We start from the raw sequence: 21,065 nt of genomic DNA on the forward strand, positions 1-21,065 counted from the left end.
TAACACAAAAGCCAAATAAATCATGCCATTACAAACAACAGAACAAAACACACACACAGTACCAGAGTACAAATCAGACTCAACATTCAAAAACAGTCTAACCACAGCCAACAAAAGATAGACAAAACTTATTTCCATTGAACAGTGAAATCCCAATGATGACATGGCCATCCATGCCTCCAGAGCTGGGGCACCACTACCATGCTAAAGCCATGTGGTTCTTCCACCAGGCTGGAGGACACAGCAGCTGAACTACCAGGAACTTGAAGTGAGGAGGGGGCTAGAAGACAAGATAGCCTGCAAATATCTAATTCCCCTACTTCTTAGCTAATCTGCCCATAATGACTGTTATGGGGTGTCCATATTCCTCTCCTCTCCCCCCCACTCAACTCAGCACATAACAATTCAGCCCTTACCATCTCACTCATGCACTCTCCAATCACTCACACCTCACTCATCCTACAGTCTCTCCATTACCCATTCACTCATCCCATGCTCTCTCGCTCACTCATCTCACACATCTTCCTGACAACAAAGTCAACTGCATCACATCTTTCCTAAACAGAACTTCCCATGGCAGCGATGGACAATATGGGGAACTGGATGGCACACAATCAGCAAAAATCAGCAAAAATAAAATGAAGCACTTTGTGTGTTCATCTGCAAAATCTGTTCCATCATCTGCCTTAAACAAACATGGTTATACTCAGGTTGTTTCGCTCCCTGTTTTAAGCACTCTGAGGCCTGAGACAGATCTCTTTCTCTCTTTCTTGGAACAGCAGTGGGTCTTTCTAATGTAGTTTTCTCCTTTTCACACCTCCACTAACACACATATCTGCTCCATCTCCACTGTGGATTTTTGCCCCTACGGCACCTGGTATTTCCAGGCGGTCTCCCATCCAAGTACTAACCAGGCCTGACCCTGCTTAGCTTCCAAGATCAGACAAGATCAGTCATGTTTTAGGGTAGTATGGCCGTAGGCATGATTCTATGTAGATAATTCTATTCGCAGCTATGACAACAAACATATTCACTTTAACATGCTGATTAAGGACTTTTCCATGTTCACTCGAGTTCCAAGACACCAGGAAATTATAGCTGTTAAGGGCCACACTCTTAACAGAGGTGCTGGGTAGGCAATATTGATATGTTGTGATGTCCTATCCTGTGGTTAATTCCAGCTTCACCATTACTTTGGAACCAAATGGCTGTTAGTGGCAGAGTGGTGGACCAAAGTCCCTAATATGTCCTTGGAATAGACACATGGAGTCTATGCAACTAAAGCTATCATGCAGAAGGGATGAGAAAGAAATTCAATCCAATTTGCATTTAAAGGTGAATCTACATGTCGCCATTTTCAAACTAATACATGAACTGAAATTTGAAATTTGCACTTCTCTGAATTTTGCAGTGCTGCACTCCAGCCAAGTAATGGGTACAAAAATGCACATACTAGGGTAAAGAGCGGATACATGCATATATTAGTGAAAATAATGGACAGAAATGCATTATATTAGGAAACAAAATGTGTATGTTAAGCAAAATTACATACAAACATGCAATTTTATACAAGTATATACTAAATGTTTCATGCAGACTTTTTTTAAAAAAAATTGCAAATTAATATGGCAATGCGAACTGAAGATTGGAAAAATGAGAAATGAAAATAGACAGATTGGCCCACCCTTTAAGCTGAAGCTACTGTGGTACTTTATAAGCATCCAACTGGCACACACACACACACACACACCACCTGTCAAAATGTCAAAGTCTCTTGTCAAACCTGGAGCAATCCCAAATTCATCATGGACCATCCTGAAACTTGACCTCTCCTACACTGCTGAGTTTCAGATCAGTTCAACTGTTTTTTAACTATAAGCATAGAACCTACCCCCCCATTTCTTATTATAATGTCCAGCTCATCCCTAACATTAGGCCATGACTGTGGCCCTATAATAAGCATGCATCAGATAAAACTACAATGCCATGTATGTTTGCCATGCAATAATGATCTGTAGTCTTATGATTGGGTGTATCCAGGTGTGTAGTGGCAAATTCAGAAATGCAGGGCCCCTTCATGATAGTCATGCCACACCCCTTCACATCCACAACCCCTTTTCCACTTTCTCTGTTCTCCCTACTCTCTCTGTTATCTTGCAAGTCTACACTCCACTACAACAGACGTCCCTAGGAGCCAACCAGCATGAGAGGGGACAGTGGCATCACTAGGGTTGGTGTCACCCAGTGCAGTAACTCATGGTGTCACCCCCATGGACCTCCTCCTGTATCAGACCATACAGAATACTTAGTAATGAGACCCTGGACGACTAAGCCCCTGCAGGGGAGTAACTCCTGCTCAAGAGGACTTGCACCTATGTTTACGGTACATGGTTTTTAGGCGTTAGTAGGTGAGGTATCCAAAATACCTCACCTACTGAACAGGGCAGCTCACGACAGATGCTCTTGGAGGTCACTGATTCATAGGGTCGCCTTAAGTCATAATCGACTTGAAGGTGCATAACAACAAGGTGAGGTATTTGATCAAATTTGGTCCACCAGGGCTTCCGTCGCAGCTGCCAGGAAAGGCATGGCGGGACCGGCTGTGGCGCATAGATTGAATGGTTGAGTAGATCGACGCACGTGGCCAGCTTCCGGGTTCTGTACACCCTTCTCCCTTTCCCCTGATGGAAATGAGAATTGGCCCTAAGTGAAGGGAAACCCCTCCCCATGGTTTTATGGTCGCTTTTTGGGCTTCACCCAGAAAGATAAAGGGCAGCTGCAAGGACGAGCCCATGCTCTTCCAAAAGGGGTTAATAATGCAAGCGAAGAAATGCATTCTGAGCAGCAAGCAAGTATGTGAAATGCGTTTTAATGGAAGCCACACGGACTTTGCATGCAACTGGGCGCCTGCTGTGGCCTGGGAGAGGCTCTGAGGGGCCAATTCAAGGTGATCGGCGTCTGCTACAACCTGAGGGGTGTGTTTTGCATGGGCAGAGAGGAGCTTGAACCTCTTATCCACCTTCCCTTGTGCGCGATTGGGGCGAGGAGGGGGCACGAGCTGAGGCGGGGTCGGCTTGGCCCTTTTAAAGGTCCGTGAGGGGGACGAAGGCAAAGCTCCTCGTCAGTCTGCGGTGGGGGCCAGGTAAGGTGGCGGGGGCCCATGTCCCCCCCATGCTAACTGCCTCTCCATTCCCCACACACATCGAGTCCTGCTTAGTTGCCACAGCATAGAGCTTCCCCTGGCAGATGGCTGCCTGCCATTTGGCAAGCGTGGCAGCCCAGCTGAGGCCTGGTATGGCTTCTCTCCCCCAGGCCACCTGCCCCCTTCCTTACCTGCTCGCCGCGGGCTCTCTGGGTGCTGTCAGCGGTCAGCCCTTGCCGGAGAGCCTGGAAGAGAGGAGCCGCTGCCCCTGCCTCGACTGTCAAGCCAGACTCGGACTCGCCCACCTGCCCTCCCCTCACCACCCCCCTCAACCACATGTTGGCTGCATGACCTCCTCGGGGGACCCCCCCATGAAAAGGGGGCGGGGACTAGCCCCCCAGGCCCAGGGGACATCTTCCCTAGTGGGTGGGGGGGCTCGCTTCCCGGTGCCTAGGGTTGGCTCTGGGTGTCACCCCCCTCTGATGGTGTCACCTGGTGCGGTCTGCACCCCCCCCACACCCCTAGTGATGCTGCTGAGAGGGGAGGCTGTGTGTTAGCTACCGAGAAGAATCTTCTCATTAGCTGATTCATCTCCTTTCACTGTGATTGGCTCCAGCCAGCATGAAACGACAAGGACTCTTCTCAGTGGCTCACACTCCCTTTTCATGCTGATTAGCTCATACATAGGGACCTGGTTAGAATTCTGCTCCCAAAAAAGTAATTGGTCTATGACACCCCACAACCCCAGATGACTACATCCCTGGGTATACCACTCCCATTCCGAAGCTAGAAACAGAAGAGAAAAAGTCACCTGTATCATGTTTAAATGCTGGTGTTGGTCATATGAAAATGATCACTTTTTTAAAATCACAAAGAGATCAATAAATGACTGCTAAAGCTGCACAAAGACTGTGAGAGCAGTTCAGGTTTTGTGTGGGGGGGTTATTTTATGGTTCCCTGTGCTTTACTTTTACTGGAAGGTTGCTTGAAGGGAAACAAGCCAAGACATCACAAAACAAAGCTTCTACATTTCAAAGTTCCTGTTAATATTGTATTACATGTTGGATGTTGTTCTAGCAGCATGGCACACTATAATTTTTTTAACAGAAAATAAAAGCATTCCTTATACATTAGCTAAAGATGGCAGCCAAACGGTGTAATATCCTGCATCATAATTATTTAATAACTATAGCATAATAGGTTGCTGTAAATATGCATAGGCTTCTCAAACATGCAATACACACTGGAGTTTTGACAGTACATTTGGAAATGTAGGAGATGTTCGAAAATTGCCTCAAATTAACTACCCCTGCTTAAAACACTCAGCTGTTCTTGGGCATTATTCTGATATCTGAAAAGCCTTGTTCCAATATAACATGGCGTATAGGCATATAATTAGCTCTGGCAATTGTCCTGTGTTTTTCTGAAACTACAGCCCATGACCTTCCATGTATCAAGGAGCAGATCTGCTTAGTGAAGGGGAGCAAACCCAGATGCTGAGCTTGATATAAATTTGTCATTTGCATTGTATTGTTAGGGACAAGAAATATGGTTAAAAGAATGATCTGGCATTCCAAAAGTGGATGGGAGCTGTCACAATTATGGGCATCTCCAAAACTTTTAGGTGGTAGTGCAATCAGGGCTACCTGAGGCCTCTTATCCATACATCAACAAGTTGGGAGAGCTGGAGCAGTGGAAGAAGCAGGTGACACACAGAGCTGATCCTCCTCCCCCTTGGGAGCCACCAGCCTGGCTGAACGCTGGCTCCATCAGAGCCATGTGCATGAGCCAGCTGGGAAGCATCAACTCCCACAAATCAGCCTCCCAGGGACTAAGCACTCCCACCAGAGGACCATTTTTTACTCTGCTGGCCTTTTGGTCAGCAGCATTTCCAGGTGGAGCAGGACCCAGGGGAGGGCTCTGAATGAGAGGAGGTTCTTGTGTAAGTACTCCTGTGCTTCTCCCCCACCACGCCTGCAGAACGCCCCATTTTGGGGGCTTCCACTGGCCCTACGTCTGCTAGGCTGGCCATCCCCAGTGGTGCGGGCAGGCTCTTGGCAGCTCCATGGCTCAGCCACAGCTGAGGGCTGTTGCCGGCAGAGCCCAGCAGAAACCAGAGCAACCAGAAGCCTGCTGACAGAGATTCACAGCATCTGACTCACCCCAGCCCAGCAGAAAGGTGAGTTGGATTGCACCCAGAGGGTTTTTTAATGCATTGATTTCAATTGTTTTCAATTTCAATTTCCTTTCAGATAAGCATTTTATTTATATATGTATGTATTTATTAAACTTCTATCCCCTCCTTCCTCTCAGAAGGAGCCCAGATCAGTAAACAAAGGACAAAACACTAAAAACAGATTAAAACATCTCAAAAACATTTTAAAAATAAAACATCTTAAACACATGTTTTAAAAAATCTTTTTAAAATCTTAAAAAGTAATTCCAACACAGACACAGACTGGGATAAGGTCTCTACTGAAAAGGTTTATTGAAAGAGAAAGGTCTTCAGTAGCTGCCCAAAATATAACAGAGATGGCAGAGATGTCTAATACTTAAGGGGAGGGAATTCCAAAGGGTAGGTGTCACAGCACTAAAGATCCGCTTCCTATGTTTTGCAGAACAAACTTTCCGATAAGATGGTATCTGTAGGAGGCCCTCACCCACAGAGCGCAGGGATCGACAGAATATATAAGGGGTAAGACATTCTTTCATGCAGAGAAATGAGGTACACAGCCTTTTGGAGACCACATAATGCATACAGTTTGAGACCATGTAATACATACATTTTTAGAGTGGATTGCAAGCACAGTGTTTACAGGTGTCTTGCTAGATTTTACCAGCTATGAACCTTGTATTCAACTTTCAATTGCCTGGTGGCATAAGGACCATCCACATACTTCCTACTAGCCTAGGATCACTTCAGAGGAAAGTATGGGAATGCAGGAAGTTGCCATATACAATCTAGACCATTTGTCTACTCTGACTGGCAGGAGCTCTTCAGGTTTCCAGGAATAAGTGATCACATCACCTGCTCCTGAATCCTTTTAGCTGGATATGCTTGGGGAAGGGCCTTAGCTCAGTAGTACAGCATCTGCTTCGTATGCAGAAGGTCTCAGGTTCAATTCCCAGCATCTCCAGGTAGGGTTAGAAGAGACTCTCTGTCTGAAATCCTGAAGAGCCACTGGCAGTCAGTGAAGACAGTACTGAGCTAGATGGACCAATAGTCTGATTCAGTACAGTGGCATACCTAGCGTATTTGACACTCGGAGAGGATCATTTTTTAACACCCCCCCTCCTCTGTATGACAAAATTATTTTCAGTAATAATCATGAAATGAAATGAATAATAATAATGGCCAGAAAAAAATATTACACCTTGCAGTACGCACTCTGTTTCACTGTTTTAAATTTTAAACACAAATAAAAACTCCAAGTGGTCACATAGAATGACAGAATTGAAGTAACTCAAGTTCTGTTTCTTCTTCTTTACAATCAAGGTGCTATCATCATTCTTTATTTCAAATCTACTGTTTAAATGCAGGAATATGTAGTACCACAGGGGTATATTTTAAAGTCTGTTTTTATGATGTTTTAAAGTGTTTTTGGTGCTTCTGTTTGCCACTCTGGACTCCTACTGGGAGGAAGGGCGGGATATAAATAAATAAATAAATTCCCCCAACTTTCATGGGGGAATCAAAAATTCCTTATATAAAGTGTTATCTGACCCTAATGCATTGGCCATCGCAAGTTTGATGATAGCAAATTCCTACCTGGAGCAAAGATAAAACAGAATGTTCTGTGGGCAGCAAATTAATACGATGGGTAATTCTCTAAGAGAATTACACACTGTATGAAGACTTTTCTTTTGTCAGTTCCCAAATCTACTTCCATGGGATTAATAATTTCACAAACCCCTCTCAAACTCCCTGCAGTCATCTCCTAAACCTAAACAACAACAACAACAATAAGCAGCTTTCTGAAGATGTGATAAGAGGCTGACATTGTTTAAGGCAATAGTAATAATAAAATTATTCAGATGTGGTTTTTTTGAAGGCTTGTAATAAGAGTCTGACCCCCCCCCCTTATAAAACAGCCTAAAGCTGTCTTCATACTCCTAAGGAGAAGAACCAGCCTTGCAAATGCTGGGGGAGTCAAACTGGGTGGGATGCGAGAGATCAATGACCTTTCTGTCTTTCCCCCCCTTGTATTTAAAGTAACTGATTTTGATCCAATCAACAGTGCTGTCAAGCATTGGGGGGCAGAGAAAAGATATCTAATCTTCCTCCCCCAAGCTAAATTAACCTCCCCCAACCAAAAACCCACCCAACCCCCTAATGTCAGAGGGAAAAAAGGAGAAGCATCCCTTCACTGTGACAATATTTTTCTCTCCCCCCTAGAGATGGGAAAGCCGGGGGGGGGGACCAGAAAAATTCAGAGGAAAATGTTCCCCCCAATTTTTCATCCCTGCCCCCAGTTTCCCTCCATTCTTTTCCTGGGCCTTCACATCTCTACCCCTGCCCCCATCCTGGACCAGAACTAATAGCAGCTCAGAGGGGAGGGATGAGTTGATTGTGGGGGAAGGTACTGGAGGAAAGGAGTGGACTCCCCCTCCCCTAACACTGTTGCTTTAATTTTTTAAAAAATAGCCTCTTCCCAGCTCCTTTAAAGTGTGTGTGGGGGGGAAAGGCTCTTGGGATATCCGGCTGACATTTTCCTGCTTTACATCTGTTTCAGCCCTCACATCAAGCTTTATTTTATTTTATGTGTAAGATTTCTTATCCGTCTTTTGCCAAAAGGTTCAAGGACAGGTTACAACCACAGCAAAGCATCCAGTGATCAAAAGAGATGAAACCACTGCAATTAAAAAAAAAAGAAGAGAACAGCGTGTCAGATCAGTCAAAGACACCCACAAAAACACCTTAACTGTCAAAGGCCAGCATAAAGAGGTGCCTCTTCAGCCAACATGGAAAACTGTGCCATGCCAAAGGCATTCATGACTTCTGCAAGTTTGCAGTTTATGGTTAGATGTTGAAACTGTTAATGCTCAGGATGTTGTGGTTGTTATCATTTTGTTTTCAAGGTTTTTTTTTAAGAACTGGCTGTTATTATTATTTGCATTTATTCTGCATAAAATGTCTCAAAGCGACTTGCAGTTGTAAGAGGACACAGATTACAAAATTTAAACTCACAAGTTACATATTACAGTTTTCACTGGTGCACGGCAGAGGTTTCGAGTACACCAAATTGCACACCATATATCTATGAGGCAGATTCATACATTTCTTTTGGTGCATGCAAGTTGCAAACAAACACTGCAAAAAACTATTCCCAGAACATCCACATTTAAAGGTGGTGCCAACCTCCTTGCTCATTTGAAGACATGGGCAGCATCTCCGGCAGAGGGGCACTCCCAAACACAGTGCTCTAGGACCACACTCCAAAAACTGAAATGGAGGGAGATCAGAGCCCTGGCCTACTTAGCTCAATCTCTCCTATACTGACTGGCAGGTGCCCCCTGCAGTTCAGCCAGGCCAAAGAGGCCAGCAGCGCCAGGGACGTGGCCAGGCTGGTGCTGGCAGACGCCCGGTGGCTCCAAGCCACCTTCTGTACTGCCATCCAGGCTTGCAGCTCATCGCTGATCACTTGGAGGCACGCCACGGTGAGCTGCGCCCCAGAGAGGCACGCCCGGGCTGGGCTCTCGCTGCCACCACCACCAGTACAGAAACAGGTAGGCGGAGGGCAGCCAGGCAGGGAGGAACAGGGGCACATGGTGAGGCCCGTCATCACGCTGCCACCCTCTCCGGCCAGCCCAGTGCCACTTGCCAGCCTAGAGATGCGCCGCCGTGCCAGCTGGTGCTGCTGCTGCTTCTCCTGCACCTGCCGCCACCACCACCACAGCGTTCAGTCTGGTGCGAAGCATGCCACGCTCGGGGCTACAGACAATGCACCCCCTTATTGCCTGTACCCAGAGTGGACTGCTCCCACCGCTTCGCCCTTGGTACGTCACTGATTCAGTATAAGGCAGATTCCTTAAGTTCCTCTGTCAAGGATTGGACCTGTGAAACCTTCTGCATGCAAGGCATGTGTTCTTCCCCTGAGTTGCCATCATCCTTTTACCATCTCTTCCTACCTAAAGATACAGTGCTAGCTAGCCAATGGAAAGACAGGTAAGACAGCCTTTTCACCCTAACAACAATTCATTACAGTTAAATAATTGTGTGCAATGATGAATATTATACCTCCTTTAGAACTTCATTTCCAAGTTTCAATCTCTTGATCAGAGTTACATTTAGATAGATCTTAAACAGCCAAAGCTGGTACATGTACACCAAACAGCTTCAAGGGGAAGAGAATCAAATTAAGTCCAATTAATAGCTTCAGCAAATGGTACAACCTTTCCCAGATATTCTGCTAGTCTATCCTTTATAAAAGTAGGGTTGGTCAAAAGACAAGTGGCTTCCATTACACTCTGTTTCCAGAGACCAGAAACACAGGCCTAAATCTCCACAAGCAATGTAAATCAAAATGAATTGAGGCTGTTCTAAATAAAAAGGTATAAATGGTTACAATTATGTGATCTATTTCAAAGAACAACTTTTAAAAAAAAAATCTAAAAGAAAAATCAATAGAAGGAAATATCTACAATAACTGCATGCTTTATTCTTGGGTGGGGAAAGTTGTATATTCATATGAAACAATTAACTGTGTTAATTGGTTTGTTTTTACTCTAACACCTTAGCAGCAATTACTGCATTCAGATTTAATGTTCTATTAGCAAAATTAGCAGTAAACAGGAACCAAAACCAAAACCAGCTTTTGAAAATGCATCCAAAGTGTTCATTTTCATTAACAAGAGGGTAATTGTGTCTATTTAGTAATTTGCTCTAAGATTTTTTTAAAAAAGGAGTTAGTCAATAATTTATACTGTACTATTTAAAAGGAGGCTGTGAAAAGCCTACGGAAGGATTTGAATTAAACAGTCTTTCACCCTTTTAATATCTCACAAGAGATTTTTCTGCACTGATTCATTTAATTTAGTGGACACAGCAGTGTGGCCCATTGATTGTGGACAAAACTTCTGAAGGGCCTGGTGTGAACCCCTGTTAAAACGTGGGAAGAGAGTAAAGTTGGTTGTGAATTAATTTGATTCTGTACATAATTCTTTTTTCAATGGGATTCTGTGTCCCATTGCAGAGGCATGAAAAAAGGAGACACTGAGTTTGATTGCTTAATATTCATCTACATTTTCCTCTCTATGGGCACAATATGCTTGGCTTAATTAACTTTTCTCAAAGGTGAAGCAGTGCGCACCATCTGCTGTGAGACAATCACATTTGTATGCCTCTCAGAATAATCCCTTTACTACTGAAACTGCTATCATACAGGAGCCAAATCTGAAAAACTTTCAAATGGCACTGCTGGTCGTTGAAACCTATTGCTATTTTCTTCCAGTGGTACAGTGCAAGCATGATTCGGTCAAAGGGGAGGTGAGCTGTTTGTTTGTTTGTTTGTTTGTTTGAACAGGTTTCTAGAGATGGATCTTAACTTTGTTATAAAGTACCTCCTTCCCGATAATTATGTTGAGCACAAGCACTTTCATCATCCCCACCAAATTAAAAGTTCCACATGCTTCATTTCAAACCCAGCTCAAGAACAACTGCTCTGCAGGCTCATCCCACCATTCTCCTGCCGCTTCATCATTCATATATATATGAATATATATATATATTCCCCAAAAACATGATTGCCTGAAAAGAATAATCAAGTCACTCCAAATTCCAGTGTGAAATATTGAGGCAAAGTTTAGCCATTTAATTTTTTAATCAAGTCTCAAGGACCACACAGTGCTATCAAGGGCCTACTGAACTTGCTCTAAAGCTGGGTCATTATTTGATCTTTGTGGCTGGTAATCTGATTATCTCATTGTGGAGGTAAACTTCAGACCCAATCTTGTTAGCAGCTGGCTAGGCTGGATTACTCCAGCTACTGAGCTGGAAAATGAACTGAGCAGTCCGCCTTTGGCCTTGTTCTCTTTGAGCCTAAGGTTGGCTACTTCAGGGTGTCTACTTTTGTGTCTGAATCAGCACTTTATTCTTCAATCTCCCTTATGCAATGCAAACATATTCTCTAATGGTAATGTCAAGGCAGGACTTTCAAATGCCCTCAAAACCCACCATTTGGAAACAAGTATTGTAAGAGCATTGCCCAAACTGGACAGGACGGGGGTGATTTAATTAAAGCAATCTAATGAAGGAGGCGGCATCCTCCTTTACTTTGAGTTTCACACTGGCCTGAGTTGCTAAAATATGCAAATGCTCACAGGAGTTGTGTGGTCTCTCCTTAAGACACTCAGTTTTGCTTGTGGTCTCCTTGGGGCTTTGGCTGCTTTTACAGTGAATGCACAGCACCGTCAAAGCACAGAAAGTCTTGGAAAAATAGCCTGAAAGAGTTCAAAGGATCCAAAAGACAAAAAAGGACTAAGCTGGGATTTTTATGTACAACTGAAAAGAAGAATAAAATATAAGTTGCCTAACGCAGGCTGTTATGGCAATGTTACCCATATCAAAGCATTATGGTGCTACGGAAGAGCGTTGAAAGTTTTCTTGCCCACCATACGCAAAAAGAGAGAGAGAGAGGAACAATTTAGGCTGGTGGTGATTTTGCTACATGAGCCATTGAATGCTCTTTTTTGACACACTATTGAGTGAACAAGGAATTCAAAGAGTTTGAACTCGAACACGTTTTCTGCCTCAATAGGCCATAATCAGTCCCAAAGAAGTGAGTATTACTCAGTGTAGTGGTCTGCTCTCAAGGCTAACCAGCGTGGGTTTTTTTGGGGGGGGGGTTGGTCTGCTATTATAGTACGCATCAAAGAAAGAGCTCTTATGTTGTCTGTCCTCTTATCAATTCCACTAAAACCTAAATGGCTTTAGGACAGTTTTTGAAACTTTAACAGAGAGGAAGAGTTAGTTATGTGGCTACCATTGCCAAGTATACAGGAATAAATGTACAGCTGCAAAGCAGACTGCCATCACTGAAACTGGAGAAGCTAAGGTTGGTTTTGTAAATGTGGGCAAAAGCACCAACTAATCATTTCAGAGCTTTTGAAGATCCTCTTGACCCATTGTCCTACTATTCACATAACATGTTCCAGATAAGCATCAACAACACAGTTCTGGCTTCAGCACTCCTGTCTCAGCATCAGATATAGTTGATGAGCAGTAGATCAAAACTGTAGGATTGTTATTATTCTTTAAATAAAAGGGATATTGTTTGAAATAACATTGCATTAACAGCAGTCAGGGTAGACCACTTTCTGCTTTCACAATGCTTATAATTATATATTTTTAAATTATTATTATCAGAATTTATTACCCACCATTCACCCAAAGGTCCCAGGGCAGGTTACAACAATTTAAAAACATATTTGTGCAAACTCTAGACATTCATGACAACAATTAATTTAATCAAACAGGATGCAAGTTTCTTAATCCTAGGAAGTAGGAACCCATGACATTGTAACATGTTACAATGGTTAGTCTTTCTTCCAATCTATTGTAATGAAATAAAATAATCCATACAGTCATCACTCTTACTTTTTTTGCTTTAAAGAAAAATGTATATAAAAAAATTGCATGTGGATAATATAGCACACACAGAAAGATAGGACATCTCTGTGACAGCACTTTAAATTTCTCCACTTGACCTTTCTGACCATTTACCTTATGCCTAAATCCACAGCAATGTCACTTTAAAGATCCAGCTGCAATCTTTCAGCATACCCAAGGATTTCTATGTGCCTAACAGGACTTTTTATGCCTTAAACATCAACCCCATTCACCCATGCTACTCATGCTCCATCACTACTGTTGAAATTCCCCTGAATGCATCATCTTGCCATGACCCTGGGATCATATTTCCCTTCTTCAGGGGATGAGGTCAAGGACTCCAAGTCAGAAAGGGAACTGCACACAGGGCCAGCCCCTAAAACACTTACGCAAGATGCAGCCCATGATGCCAGGGTCCTTCCAGACCAAAGATGTTGCATTACTATCCTCTGAGTCAGAGGACTCCATTATAGAAGCCCCAAGACAACAAAGGTCTCCCCCACCCTGTCAGCATAAAAGACTGGGCCCTTTCAACTAAAGAGGGACCTTTCAGTGAAGACAGATCTTGCAATTGGGACAGAACTGCTATATAGGGTTCAGTCTAAGATTTACTGTTGCTGAAGCAACACCAGAGTTCTGTTCTCCTATTCAGTTCTTCCCAACTGTTGGGTGCCCAGATGTTGCTGGACTACAACTCCCATCAGCCCCAGCCAGCATGGCCAATGGTCAGGAAGTATGGGAACGGTAGTCCAGCAACATCTGGAGAACCAAAGGTTGGGAAAGGCTGTTCTATCGCATTCAGCCCGAGACTGGCACAAGGTAGTTTTGCCTTGTCTTGCCTTGCTGAGGTCAGCACTTGCACCAGAACACATCTAGCTTGCCATGTGCTATTGGATGCTGCTTTTCAGAAACAAAATGTCAAGAGTCACCATGAGCAGAAAGTACAGGTAATGCCATGTCCTGAGCTGGGGCAACAGTGCTAAAAGTTAGTGAACCCCATTGTCCCTATTAAGAAACTAAATGCAACATACCATTGTAGATTGCCCCAGCCAGATTAAAATGTCACCTACCCTATTCTATAAGAGTACTCCACATCATCCTACCTGGTCCCTAAGATCATAAGGAGAGGCCCTTCTCTGTGTCTCACCTAGAGTAGAAACTGCATGCAGGAGCCCTATTCATAAACAGGTAGAGAGAGGAGTAAGGGCACCTTTTTGGACTCATCCTCCAGCTACAAATCAGTTTCCACTGAAAGCTGAATTTATCAAATTCAAACTTTCCAAAACAGTATGAGAAACACTGCTATTCTTTGAAATTCACACTTATCAGTATTTTGTGATGCAATTCTCCAACCAAGCAATCTTGCATATATTGGAGGGGAAATGTGCTTAAAAATGAATATGTTAGTTAATATTGTATTGGGATAAATTGCTTGCAAAACTATGAACGCTAGTCACATTTGTATATGAAATGTGTTTATTGCGATAAATTCACATTAAAATGTTGAAGAATTTTCATGAGGATTTATTTTAAAAGAAAAGATGCAGATTGCTGAAGAAACGCTGAACCAAATTTAAGATTATAAAAATGAGAAACAGAGAACTGAAATGGACAGATCCTTCCATCCCTATTCCCAACATTGCATCTCTTCCCCCTTGCACGCAACTATGTGTTGTGTGTGATTGTGTGAGAAGACAGCCTAATGTGTGAGCTCCTGCTCATGAGTCGAAGCTCAACACAACTGAGCATCCACACTCGCAATCGCATGAGCTCCTGTGTTGGGCTATATAAGGCTAGGGTCTTCTCAGGGGTTGCACCTAGATTATGGAACACTTTGCCCTGGGGAGTACAGTTAGCCCCCTCCCTTACCATTTTTCATGGGGTGCTAAGGACCTTTTGATTCTGGTAGTCTTTGGTTGTATGCGGCAGATTGGTTTTAATTGCCAGCCCTGTCTGCTTGGTTGATACGTGCCCGCCCCCAGTGTTAAATGTCAGCTGCCCCGAGTGGTGTTTTGGTACCAGATGGGTAGGATATAAATGTTTTCATTAGGTAGGTTCACATTAAAATATCAACTAAACAAAATTTCTCCCTTATCTCTGTTTGCTACTAGGCCCAATTTAAACAACTGACCTTGGTTAATACCAGAGATGGGGAAGTGCCAGCACATGGGCCAAATTAGATCCAGCAAGGGTCCTAATTTGGTCCATAAGGATGTTTTCCCCAAACCATGCTCAACAGCCCCACCACTGACATCATATGTGATAGGCACTGAGAAACTTCCCTTTTGAAGTCCCTTTGCTGGCTGTTTCTACTGAAGCTTGGAAATGGTCTTCAAAAGCAATGGTATCACCTGATGTCAGGTAACTGACAGGTGGACGGTCCTGTGGGTGACCCATAGGTGTGTGCAGAGATATGGATCTGACCAACTAGGTGAATCCAGTTCCCCATGCCTAGTCTGTAGAAATTTATACAACTTAGGGTCCAAGTATCTGACTGCCTCACCTGTTACCTGCCAGCCTGTGCTTTAAGATCTGCAGGAGAAACTTTGCTCATAGTTCTGTTGCTATCCACAGTTTGTGGGACAGTGATATGGGACAGGGCCTTATTTGTTATGGTACCCCAGATATAGAATTCCCACACCATAGGGATTTGGTTGTCCCCAATAGTATGTGCTTTTGGGCATCAACTCTAGACACATGAGCTGGGAACTGGTTAAGAACTGGATCACTGCTGGAGTGTCAGTAATTTTTATTCTTTGCTATTTCAAAGTTTTGTCTTTTGATATTTTGTTTGAGGTTTGTTTTATATTGTAGCAGGGATTGTTATGTTTTAACGTATTGCTATATACCATTCAGGGAATTTTCAGGTCGAAAGGTGAAATACAAATTGATTAAATAAATAGATAATGAGTCTTACCCAATGAGGTAGATGAGGCCTGAAAAGAAGTGGGGGAAAGCTATATTTCCTCCTTTCTGGAGTTGCAGGTCCAAAATTAAAAATTCACCTCCAGCCTGCTATGGATTGCTTTACCTTAGCAGCCCTTTCTAGACAATAGGTACAACCCTGTGAATCACATGTCACTTGAATCTCTTGGTAACTGTTAGGGATGGGAAAACCTGTCAATTTCAGTCCTCTCCATTTCTCATTTTTCAGTTTCTCATTTTTCCAATCTGAAATTCAGTTCTCCACAGCATTTTTAAAGAAAAAATCCTCATGAATTTTAATGTCAATTTCTCTTAATAAACACCTTTTCTCTTATTTCTCTTAATAAGCACCTTTTTCTAGGTATTTTGACTAATGTACACATTTTTGCAAGCCATTTCTCATCACATAATGCATTGCTGCATGTTATTTTCACTAATATATTCATTTTTCTGCATTTTATCGGTTGGTTGGTGAACTGCATCGCAAAATTTGAATATTTGCAAATTTTGAAGGATGCAGGGAAACCATTTGCAAAGGAGGAGGAGCCCACAGCTAATAAGCAGGAGGATTCATTCTGTGTGGTTGCACCCACCTGCTCTCAGTTGGGGGGAAGAGAAGGAGACATAGTGTCTCCTTCCCCCACCTTACTTTTAATTTAAAAAAACCCTTAGGCCTGCTGCCCAAATAACTTCAGTGATGGATCTGCTTGCATGGCCCTCTTTGGGCCCCACAGATTGGGGCCACGGGGCAGACAGAGAGGGCCCGTGGCCCTCCCTATGGTTACCCTACTAGTAACCATTGATTGGCTCAATGTCAGTGTTCTATTTTTTTCATCTTTAGTACCCACATGGTAAACACATGAAAAGGGGCAACATTCGTTTCTGCACCCTTCTGGCTGGTCTGATCTGGGTGTTGATCACTATATTGTTCTGCATTTGCTGCACAGCTACTAAATGCACATAGCATAAAATGGGGCCCAAGGTAGCCTCATCCTAGCCTGATTTTTTATACATAAAAGCACTTAAAGTAACTTGAAAATGAGGCAGAGTGGTGATAACTTCTAAGCACTATTTTATTCCAGGTTTGGTCAACTTTGTGCATTGAAATTGCTTCTGGAGCGTCACACTTGCTGGAAAGTATCTCTCTCATGTTTCTGCTTTTATTTTGTATTATGGCTTCCAGATGGTAGATTATGTATGGAGTAATACTCACTTTTTGATCTCCTTTGTTCAAAAAACTGTACAACATACTAGTCACAATATAATAACCTAATCTTGCAAATTGATGTTTCTTTTGTTTTTTGCTTACAATAGCATGGATCATCTGCAACATCGCCTGAATAAATGTACCATTTGTCACAAGCTAAAAAACTGCCATCATTAACTTGATTAATCAAATGCTGTTGTTAAAGATGGATTGAAAGCACAAAATAGTCAACCCAGTGCCACATAATGAAGAGATTAATTTGAACAAGACAACCAATTTTGTATAACATCCCTCATGCTTTATTTAGAAAGCCATCAATTAGTATATTTTTCCCCATTGAGGTACTGTTTTGTCTTACTGAACAACAAAAAGGCAATTTGCTCAAAAGTCTATCAGCTTGTTTCTTTTTTTAAAAAAAGGCAGAGTTAAGTACCTCCGCTCTCTTCAATTCTATAATCTGAAACCTTGACTTTGATAGCCAAAAGGAAATTAATGATGGAACGGAAAAACTTACAATGGAATTATTCCCCTCTCAGGATATCACTAATTTCCTTTTTTGTAACGTGATTATAATTCTGGTAGCAGGGGTCACAGCAAGGAAGGCCTATGAAGACTTTCATTCTTTCATTATCTTGGATGGAGATTAATGTAGCCCAGGCTCGGAGTGCCAGATCTAGTCATGAAAAAAGTTGCTAAGTCACTTAATCAGCTGCTATTGTTTAGGCCCAAAAGGGAGGGGTGGGTGGAAAATTGAAAAGGCATTTGAAAGAGACAGTAGCCTGATCATTCATTTTTATACGTTCGATAACCCTACCCATGATGTATTTAAAAAGATAGTTATTCTATGCCAGATGACTAGGGTTGCCATATTCCAGTTCCACAAATCCGGGTAGGCTAATTTGCATATTATGTAAATTATTTGCATATTATACAAATTATTTGCATATTATGCAAATTGTTTGCATATTAATATTTGGATTGTCCAGTTGTTTTGTTTTTGTGCCTAGGAATTACCACCAAAAGCCGGGGAAAGATGTGAGAAATCTTTTTTAAAAAAGCAACATTTTCAGCCTTAAATGCGTAGACTCTAGTTTCCAACACTATGGAGTATTTATTGATTGATTAAGAGGATTCCTGCCCTTCTGCTGTTAAAAACAGAGCTCAGCACAGCTTACAAATATAATAAAAACAATAAAAATACACAATCAATATAAAAACATAATAAAAACACAAAATAGCAACAAACATAAAAGTAAGTCAGGGCAGCAGTACGGTTAACCATATACGATATATTTCAAAGATGTGGTGGGTGGAGAAAAACAAGAAGCCAAAATGTTAGGAAAAGGAGTCTTTCACACTACATGCTCAGTTCTAAATACTGTTGCAGCAAGTTTTACAAGTTCCTCCAGTATTCCACTGGTGCAGGCACTCAGACATTCAAAGTATCTGTATGTTTCTTAGGTTTTATAAAAGCAGAGCTTTGCTTAACTCAAAATTTCTTCTCCCTTTGATCAACCACATCTACACAGGTTCCACCTCCATACTCAAAATGAAACTGGGCCTGGAAGTGTGCAACAACCCCACACATACCTTGCTAATTAGATTACCAATGCCAGGATGTCTGTCTTATCGACTACTCTCCTGGTCCCCCTTCCCCCCCCCCCCGGGCATCATGAAAGACCCAGTCCTGGGCTCAGAAAGAAAATAAATATCTGGTCCTCTTCAAAGTATTGATAAGCCGCTTGTTTTAATTGAAATAATAATTATAAATTCTTGCTCTTATCACTAATGGGAGTTAATTATTTTGCATATGCTGCTGTTGCTTCTATGGCTGTAACGGAGTGAGGTTAAAGATAAGTGAAATGCAGATAGGAAAAAAAAACACAAAAGGCAGTATCACTTTCCTAAATGTAATACCATACCAACCACAACAAGATTCCTAGGAGTAAGGCGGAAAACTCAGCATCCCACAACCAGTCAGGATTCCTAACCAAAAACCAAAAATATGATAAATGAAGAAATATTTATATAAGCATGACTATCAAATATATTTATTATTTACACAAACTGTAAAGATATTTATAGTGCAATCCTAGGTTTATTTATTCAGAAGCAAGTCCCAGTGTATTCAGTGGGGCCTACTCAAACAGGGACAGAAATGCAACCTCAAGTGATAAGCAACATATGGGATTAGCATTGCTTTTACAAAAAGCAAGCACTGGGAAGGTTTTCAAAACACTGCCCAAGATCTGACTCCTGCATACAAGAGGAAAAGAAACTGAAATGTATATACTTACCCAATTTATGAGATTTTCAGATAAACGGGCGGGAGGGGGGACCACCATTTTGTTTTCTAGACACTGCCTCAGGTCAATGAAACTGAAACAATCCTGGCTTCTCTGATTGGCTGCAATGCTGAATGGGGGGGTTAAAGCTACGAAGTGCTATAGTACTGTATACAGTACTGTTTAAAGAAAGATTTAACAGTCGGGGGCGGCTGACGTTTTTATGTATATCTCGAGAACCGGACCACCTAGAAACTTATTTTTTTAAAAAAATTAAAGGTGAGAATCCGGGCCACCTAAGGGGCTAGCCGGGTGCTGGGTGGCATGCAAAGAATCTGGGTAAAACCTGGCTAACCGGGCAATATGGCAACCCTACAGATGACATCCTGTGCTAAATGACATTGCACACCACTGTAATCCATACATAAGGATGGACAAATCTGTCAATTTTGGGGTCTTATTTTTTCCAGAAAGTCAGTTTGCCTCATTTTCACATCAGTTTGCAAACCTTCAGTATGCATTTATCCTAATATACCTATTTTTGTACGCAATTTTCCCCCAAATATCATGCCTTTTTGTTTGATATTTTCATTTATACACCTTTTTTGGGTCGGAAATTTTAGAAAAGTGCAAATTTTGAAAGATAGCTGTGTTTTGGTTTATGTATTGTTTTGCGAAGTGCAAATTAGCTACATTTGCTTTTAAATATGAATGAACCAAATGTGTCATGCTCTTCTGATGGAAATCATAAAAGAATATGAAGGCAGTCAAACAGGCGTACAGACAAGGCAAGAGTTCTTCTGCTAATCCCAAAGCAAAGTGTGCAATGTCTAGTGTATACATTATGTGACCTTTCATGCAATGCACAGACTGTCACTAGTATAAAACAGGCATTGGGAACCTCAGGCCCGTGGGCCAAACTTGGCACACCAGGCCTCCCAATTTGCCTCATGTGGCTATTCTGGGGAAGCCATGCCCACCCACCCTACACCATCCTACAAAACAACAGATGTGGAGCAAGTAATAGTGGCTGGAATAAGGTGAACACCTACCAGCTGATGGGCAGCAGGAGTGTGCCTTGTTCAGCACTGCTCTTTGGAGCCACCCCACGTGTCTCCTTTCCACCTCTGACATTGGGGGTGGAAAGGAAAACCACAGGGAGGCTTGCAATGCATACGGTTCGCAAAGCCCCTTTTGGTGTGGTTTCCAAGCTTGGGAGCCCTGCGCCAGGGATTTTGACAGGTGGACAGGACAAACCACCTGTCAGTCATGTGACATCATAATGATTAAGATCTGGCCCATGCAGCCAGAAAGATTCCCCACCTGCTATAAAATGGTAAGCGTACAACCCAAGAACAAGATGATTACTTCAAAGCAATATGTGGAAGTACCCCCTTTCCTGCTCTATTGGGATTCATCAGCACCTTCGGGTTTCCAGCCCACAATGCTGCAGTAGCAGTAGAAGTCACAGTGTTCAGACTTCCCCCACCAGGTTCTAGCCAAGCAACCTTGTGTTTCCTTGGCTCCCTGATGCATAGTCTTCTGTCCTTCTGAAGCCCCTTGCCTGACTGCCAATAATGCAAAGCCCATCTTGCCTGAAGACCCTATGTTGGATCCAGACTGAGTTAGGTGCTGTTAAGTTCCATGGAAATCACCATGAAAAACAAGGCATGACTAACTTAGGGTCCCATTGATTTTAACTGGAACTAGGTGCAACTAACTTCAGCTGCAATCAAATACACACTTACCTGGAAGAAAGCCCCATTGAACCCAATGGAGCTTACATGTATTGGATTGCAGCTTTAGTCTGGATCCAATCTCTGGAATGTAGTTTTGTCTCAGTCTCAGCCCTACTTTTTTCTTGGCTGTGCCTTTGCATTCCTTAGCAGTTCCTAGTTC

The 21,065-nt window shown here is 42.6% G+C and overlaps 1 pseudogene; it reads right to left on the reverse strand.

Moving 5' to 3' along the window:
• Positions 1–862: 862 nt before the first annotated feature.
• On the reverse strand, positions 863–982 carry LOC133388136 (5S ribosomal RNA; annotated as a pseudogene).
• Between the last annotated feature and the right edge of the window lie 20,083 nt (positions 983–21,065).

The sequence above is a fragment of the Rhineura floridana genome, chromosome 6 (assembly GCF_030035675.1).
Source record: "Rhineura floridana isolate rRhiFlo1 chromosome 6, rRhiFlo1.hap2, whole genome shotgun sequence".
NCBI lineage: Eukaryota > Metazoa > Chordata > Lepidosauria > Squamata > Rhineuridae > Rhineura > Rhineura floridana.